The sequence below is a fragment of the Acyrthosiphon pisum genome, chromosome A1 (genome assembly GCF_005508785.2).
Source record: "Acyrthosiphon pisum isolate AL4f chromosome A1, pea_aphid_22Mar2018_4r6ur, whole genome shotgun sequence".
NCBI classification, from domain to species: domain Eukaryota; kingdom Metazoa; phylum Arthropoda; class Insecta; order Hemiptera; family Aphididae; genus Acyrthosiphon; species Acyrthosiphon pisum.
Window position 1 is genome coordinate 129,026,092 of NC_042494.1, and position 6,533 is coordinate 129,032,624.

Sequence of the window (6,533 nt, forward strand, 5' to 3'; positions counted from 1 at the left end):
ACTAGGTACCTATAACGGAGATAAACGCGTTCTCCTGGTCGTACATTTGCCTTTTTAGTTTTTGACAAAACTTAATTTGATATTTGCTGACATTTTTTTTTAAGTAAAGGTAGACAAACGTATGATAAATCTTTTAATAAATTTTAAAATCTTAGATTAAAAAAGAAAAAATTTTATGAATTTCTAATACAAAATAATTTGCACATTTTCGTGATTCTTGCGTATTTTGTCAAAATTTTATTTATGCCTATAAAAAAAATTGTGACTGTATTTTTAATATTTTTCAACTGCCATTGTAACAATATATTAAAAGTTTTGTAGGTATTAAATTTTCAAGCTTTTTGACCCAACGAATACAATTTTATTGACATCTATAGACAAAAAAAATCTAAAAGAATTGGAAACTGAAAATGTCCGTAAACAGCTCAAAACAAGTTAAAATATTTAAAATATTTAATTGTGTACCTATATCAAAAGCTATAATGTTGAGTGAGAATGTCATGTATCTACTCTCATTCGTTTTAGAGTTATGCCAAAAATCAAAATCAATTTTGTAGAAAACCGATTTTGCGTAAAATTAACGTTTTTCCTTAATTTTTTTAGTTTTTCTCGGTGCTCTTGAAAACAAATGGTAAAAGCATTTTCACTGCTCCAAAAGGTGATGACCGCCTAAAATATAAATCACACATCATTGTAAAATCAATACATTAATTTCCCAGAGTCTAAAATGACGGAAAACAGTTTCTTTGTTTAGTAACTACGACCTACCAGTGCCGGATGTAAGTGTCAGGAGGCCCCTTACAAAAAAATTTGTTCGACGCATAACACTTATCTATTTATTTGATACGCTTTGTCGTGTTGATATATTAAAACTAAAAATCACAAAATTAAAATACCATAATCGAATAGGTAAATTATGAAATCATACATTCACTCACTGTTCTCATACCTATTATTCCATGCTTAGATACTTATGATGTATTAATCATTAATGTATGCTTCTATGCCGTATGCTAGTATGATATAAATTAAGAATAAATATCATTAATATGATAATGGCTGTATATTCTCTATATTGCCCTAAAATTAAAGGACACAAATATTAATCAGGTACAATTACCTGAATTTAATACAAAATTATTCATTAATCCATTATACCTATATTTTTTTAAATTTATTGTTTTGAACATTTTTCTCCGCCTTTTAGATGTACCACATTCAAATTATCTCTTAGACATGTTTTTTTTTCAAAAGCCAATAAAAGATAGTGTAGTTAGGTAAACAGGGTGGATTCAGGGTTTAATTTTGGGGTGGGACTCTAAAAAAATACTTCTATCCATAAATACAATAATAATAATATGATAATATAACATGCAATTATTTAAATATTTTATTAATTTATTAATTTAATTTAAATTAATTAAATATATAGTACGATTATACGAAATTAGTATACGATGCATACTATATATAATTAATGTTTATACAAATAAATATGTAAAACAAACAATAACAATGATAAATACTATTATCAAAAATTCAAACCGTCCAAAATAAATGGTTGCCAGTAACATCTTAAAATAATAAAATGTTTTCATTTTATAATACAAAGTTATAGAAAGTTGGACAATTTAGGACTTCAACCTGAGGCTCTTAATACAACCTTGGTCTTGAGGCCCTGGTGCCATGCACCCCCTTCACCCATGCTAAATCCGGCACTGGTACCTACTTATACCATGCACGTAAGTATGGAAGCTATGATGACGGGTGGAAACCGTGTTTTCGCCAAAAATCAATCTTTTGGTTTTCACCCACAGAAATATTATTCATCATAAACGAAAAACACATTTTGGGTACCATACTGTTCGCTAGTATGAGTCATGTGGAAAATGAAATGCATTTGACTTAAATAGGTAGGAACAATAGGTAAAAAGGTGGGCAAGTGGATGTCGCTCTGCTGTATAGTAGGTTACAAGTGGGTCACTGTATAATGGATGGTATTAAATTTGAATTCAATGATAGAATATCATTGTATAAGAAAAACGATTCTGAGCGGAGACTGAATCTAGGTATAAGATATATATTATATTATATAATATCTATGGTATTAAAAAAAAATTGACCTATAATAAATTCCAGATTAATCATATCACAATATCGATTGGGTACTTATAACGCGTTATACATTAACAACAAACCGTGATACTATCATAGTCCATAGATATATAATACTATAATAGTATACTTTAGAAGTTTCAAATACCCACGAATAATATTATACAATCACAACAAAATAACTTAAATAGTTTTTCTAGGTTTATTAATATGTAATTTCGTCCAAATTTGAACTTAAAATGACTATAAAAATAAACTATGCTTATGTATTTTTTAGATTTTTTGGTAACTGAATTAACTACTAACGTGGAATCTTGTTTTAAATTTTCAATCCTTAGATATAAAAGTTGAACATATTATGAATTTTTAACTACAAACTAATTATTCAATTTTAAATTTGATAAATTTTGTCAAAATTTTAACTTCAAATGCTTATAAAAAATAATTGTGGCTATGCATTTTTAATATTTTTTAACTGCTATAGTAACAATGTATCAGGAGCCTTGTATTAACACTTTTTGGCCCAATAGATAAAACTTTATTGATATTTATAGAAAAAAAACTAAAAAAATTGAAAACTGACAATGTCCGTAAACAGCTCAAAAGAGTCAAATTATTTTCAAAATTTTATCGTATATAGAAAATGCTAAAATAAACATTCAGTGAAATTTTCAAGTTTCTACAGTCACTCGTTTTTTAATCACAACAAAATAAGAAAATCGTTACGTAAGAAATCGAGTGAATATCAAATGTTGTAAAAATATGAATTTCAAACGCTCATAAAAATTTAATTTGAATTTCTTATAGACATTTTTTTTTTTAGATAAAGGTAGATTATCCTATAAGGAATCTTGTATTACATTTTAAAATCTAAAAAGAAAAAGAAAAATTTTTACGAATTATTAACTCAAAATAATTTGCTAATTTTCGTGATTTTTACATATTTTGTCAATTTTTTAATTTTAAATGCTAATAAAAAAAAACTGTGACTTAGGATTTTTAATATTTTTCAAATGTCATTGTAACAATATAGTGGGAGCCTTGTATTAAATTGTCAAGTAGTTTTACTCAACAAATAAAGTTTTATTGACATTCATAGAAAAAAAAAACTAATTAAATTGGAAACTGAAATTGTCCGTAAACAGTTCAAAACAAATCAAAATATTTTGAACATTTTATCATATATAGAAAATGGAAATTTAAACAACCATTGAAAATTTCATGTATCTACAGTCATTCGTTTTAAAGTTACAGCAAAAACCAAAATCAATTTTCTCGAAAACAGATTTTGCGTAAAAATGCCCGTTTTTCCTTAATTTTTCTTTTGTTTTTTTCGTTTGAAAACTATTTGAAAAATGTTACTTTTGACCCCCCAAAGTACCAACTAGATTCACTTTCCCATCAGAAAAAGTACTGTTGAAGAAAATCCAAGCACTCACCTCCTAAAAGGTGATGACAGACACAAAAAAAAATAAAAAAAAAACACACATCATTGTAAAATTAATACATTCATCGTTCCACTCAGAATCTAAAATACAGTTTTAACCAAAATGTTTTTTTCGTTTTTGATGATTAATATTTCTATGGTCGAAAACCAAATCCCTCTTTTTTGAGTTAGGACGATAACAAATATGCCCGCTATGACACTTGTCAATTGCAATATATTGTGATTGTACAAAATTGGAACAAGTTTATTAGATACCTATCTCAAATCTTGCACTTACATATAATACGTCATTATTAATACTTATTATACCTATTATAGAAAAAATACTCTTAATTCTTAAATATAGAACCTATTCGATCATAGTGCCATTATACACGAATATATATTATCATTCGAAAAATATAAAATCGATGTTTAACGTTTAGACCGAGGATTTTTTTTCCGATTAAGTGTATTAATTTCACCCTACCTTCCAGGTAGTATTTATGTTAAAATATACAAAGTATAAGAATAGTAGAATATATAGATAGCGCCCCCATTATATTTAGTGTGAAATATCGATATGTTTTAAAATAAGGGTATATAATAAACTATATAGGTAGGTACCGCCCACGATATATAGAGAAGATATCTTCTGATACATCGTTATATTATTGAGTAATAACCAATAGGTATTCGTATACAAAAATAATGTTGGATACTACGATATTTTAAATTTTAACATGCAAGTTTACATGCCTATATACTAAAAAGTTAAATTTGAACATGAACAGCCCCTTTCTCTCTAGTAGACAAACGTAAGTAAGTATACATTTTCCAATTTGTATATTTATGTTTTTAAAGATTGTATTAGTTTTTCAAAGTTGGTGTTGTTATTTTGCGTGTTAATATTATATAGCTCCCGCGAATTATTATGAGTTATGAGTTTATGACTAAGTGTACCGGTGCGGAAAGACTGTGTTTGCTGGACAGTCACCATTGTTTACCCTCAATAATATAATAGGTAACGTGCACGCAACGAGCGACCGCTCTGTTTAATTACAAAATTCATAATTTATTACGCGCACACAGCCAATTATTACCGTATAGAGGTCGTCTGCGCAGTACTCGGTATACATATATAATATTGCTATCACAATTATAGAAATGCCACGGTAAAATAAAAATGCAAATAAACATCTCCGACTTCGGTACAGTAATTGTCATCATCATTATAATATGTTTATAATATTAATTATCTATTATATAATTACTCTCGACTCTCGAGTCTCGACACATTCACATATTATAATATAATGATATTCACGCAAAGCTGCAGACATATTTATATAACGATGTTATACATGGACCACAAAATCTGTTGAATATATTATTATTATAATCTGTTTAGGTCCCGGATTTCAATGCAAAGTGTATCATTTTTTGGGTGCTCTAGGACAACGCACTCCAAGTACATTAGGTTAGGTTATGTTTCGTGTAACAGATACTTCGAAGGTGATACTTTAATTTTAAATAGTTTGATGTTTTTCCATTGTTTTATCATTTTGTATGGCATTTTCTGCAGGTCATTATATAAGTTTTTAGTGCATATATATTCATACATCGTACGAGCTTTTAGTGTAATTTAGGAAATTCCAAATATTAATTTTATAATAATATTGATTTAAAATTTTAAATAGTTTTTAATTATTTTTCATCCGTTCTAAATATCAATAGGTTATATGTAAGCGATTATGTCTGTATCTGTATCCCGCGGTTATTTGTTGTGGTGTTTTAGGACTCAACCAAATAACAACTTTGGTCAGTTGGGTTGCCTGATGGAGATACATCGCTATCACATTTATTTAGGATATAATGTTTATTTATTATGCGTGTTTAAGTTTGGTATTTAGTTTTTGAATTACTGTTAGTTTAGTTAATATACCTATAATATGTTAAAAGTTCTGAAAGTTAAATAATCGTTTTTCTATCGGTTGCGTCCCTATAAAAACATATTTGATTATTTTTCAAAGGCATTTCAGCATTGAAAAATATTTTTGGTTATTTTTAGAGCATTTTTGTTTGTTTTTAGGGCATTTAAATCCGGACCTTACCCTAAATATCAGTTATTATCTATGGCTTTATTAAATATGCATTATCGTATTTATTCAAGGACACTATATAGGTGCATAAATGCATAAGGCCTGAACACATTTCACTACAAAAAACCAATCATGTTTTATTAAAGAAAAAATAAAATTATTATTATATTATGTACATAGAATATAATGTTTTAAAATAGAATTGGTCTTTCAAAAAAGTTGTTTTGACTTTTGGCACTGGTGTGTAAATATTTAATTCCAGCATATACCAGCTGAGTAGCACGCAAACGAAATTTCCCTAAAATTATATAGTTATAGATTATAGTAAGCTATTTTGGCGTTACATGGGCCCTCATGTATTAGCATATTATTATTACATAGGTAGCTGCTCTCTGCAGAATATACATCACGTGTGTATTGCGAAACCTCGCACGCATAACCAGCTGTACAAAAGTAAAGGTAATTGTAAGGGTCGACCTCACGCAATAAGGGGGTCGACACGACTCGTTATGACGTTATGTCTGGTCGTCGTCAAACAGGCGCGGGATCGAACAGAGGGAGGAGCCGTGGACCGCAGTGTGACCTGCTACCAAAAGATCGCGAATAGGCTCGACGGAACTACCCCACTAACGGCTGAGCAGCGATTCGCGTTTAAACCGATATCAGTCGCATACACGGTTAGCCGAGTAACGGAAAAGGGTTTCAGCAACCGCGTACGTTCGTACTTTCGATAACAATAATAAACCCGGAAACGGTCGAAAATGTGTTGTCGTTGGCGGGGGATGTGGTAAATTATTGTGTTTACTCGCCGTAACGATACGATTAAACACGTATATCGTGTAACGGCCGTGGTCACACTGTCAAAGTTGTCGGTGGCGCGCAGGGATTGT